The following is a 1995-nucleotide window of genomic DNA, read 5'->3' on the forward strand; positions in this document are numbered from 1 at the left end:
GGAGGTGGGAGGTGCGGTCGGAACTCCTCCCGGCGCACTCGTCCGCCTCCCCACCCCAACCGGCTGTCACTGCTTCCCCTAAGCCGGCGCGGGGAAGAGGAATCGAAGGGTGAGCAGAAGAGGCGCAGGCGCCGCTGACGCTAACGCTGCTGGGCCAGGCGGGATCTGCAATAGCTTTTTGTGGCGACAAGGGCAATGGATAGGACTGCAAGTTTCAGGAAATGGCGACGACGGCGATGAAAAAGAGGCTCTAGATAGGGTATTCACGTTATTTTTGCATGTGGACAAGTTTGTGAGCTCGGTCGGGGAAAATGATGCTGCGATCTCGGCTAGAGGCAAAGGAGGGGTATCTACCGCTATGTTGTGGGCATCGGGGGAGGCGGACCGCCCTTGCCCGCACAGCAGGGCGCCTGCGCGGCAACACCTGTGCTGGACCCTGCGGGACCCCGACCGGTGCCTGGGAGTTCCACGGAGCCGGAGCCGCTGCGTGCGGACTTTCACCAGCGCCAGGTGGGTCCGCAATGCCGCCCCGAAAGAACGTGAACGTGCACCTGAGACAGCACAGACTCAATACGCTCTCCCATTCACACCTCCCAATGACCTTCGTAAAGAAATTTAAGTGCATTTTTCTACATCGAGTTTGGTATTTAAGAGGGAACTTCTCAGGTACTGGAGAAGAGTGCGTGAGGAAAATTTACCCTCTCCCAGCAGCAGGTGGACTTCCTTCTGGACGCGTCTTATTTATATTGAGTTTAATCTGCGACAATTTGTACATGCTTTTATTTAACCACCAAAAGGGTTACATAATCGGAAGGAAACCATTTTATTCTGACTTCCTTCTGGGCGCTTTATTTACATCAAGGTTAACTCTCGCTTTAGCCGGCTTGTCTCAATGGATTGAGCGACGGCCTGCGGATTGAAGGGTCCTGGGTTCGATTCCGGTCAAGAGCAATTAAAAAAAAAAGGGTAACTCTTGAAATTGTGTACGTGCCTTATTTAACCACCAAAGGGATTATAATTGGAGTGAAACCACTTCTTGCATCATTAATAGTGGCCTCTAAGCTACAACACCCACCTGTGACTTGAGTACAGTAACAACATTGTCACCAATCACAGATGTGCCATTTCAGACCTGACAGAGAAAGCTAAATCCCAACAAATTACTACATAAAGCATAAACCTGCATTAAAGATCAGTATTTTTTTTCCCTAGGTTCCTCATTTCCCCACTCTAAAACATAGGGTCAATATTAATTGAGCACCTGTGGCTAGAGATGGAAGATTATTAAATTTAATTTGGATATTTCTGGCATGAAATACAAAGAAAAAAGAAATCCATTAAACATTTAAATAACTGATATCGTTTAAGTCATTGAATTGGTTCTCATTTAAGTCACTGTCATAGAGGTCTAGTAGTATTGATTGCAATGGGAATAGCTATTTCTGTAACACTAAGTACCTCACTTAAAAATTGAAAGGTAGCTAATCTTGAATTTGCTGAAGTACATTAACCATAATTTATGGCAGGAGCCATATGTACAACCTTATCAAAATCAATGAATACAGGAAGACTCATAGGCAATCATGATCCAAGTTACTGTTATTGACTATGCTCAATAGGACACTACCTGTAAAAGTTATTTGTAGAAATCAAGTTGCAAAAAATCTTTTAATGAAGCTCATATTAAAATTATACCTTGAAAATTATCAGGAACAATCTGTTATTTGAAAGGTTCTCATGAAACTCATGAAGGCAAGAGGACCTTATTTTCCTTTTCGATGTGCAACTAGAAATATAAATCAAGAAAGTAATTCTTTTTTTAAAAAATATATTTTATTGATTTTTTTACAGAGAGGAAGGGAAAGGGATAGAGAGTTAGAAACATCGATGGGAGAGAAACAATGATCGGCCCCCTTCTGCACACTCCCCACTGGGGATGTGCCTGCAACCAAGGTATATGACCTTGACTGGAGTCGAACCTGGGACCCTTGCGTC

This window comes from Myotis davidii, unplaced genomic scaffold (assembly GCF_000327345.1).
Source record: "Myotis davidii unplaced genomic scaffold, ASM32734v1 scaffold78, whole genome shotgun sequence".
NCBI lineage: Eukaryota > Metazoa > Chordata > Mammalia > Chiroptera > Vespertilionidae > Myotis > Myotis davidii.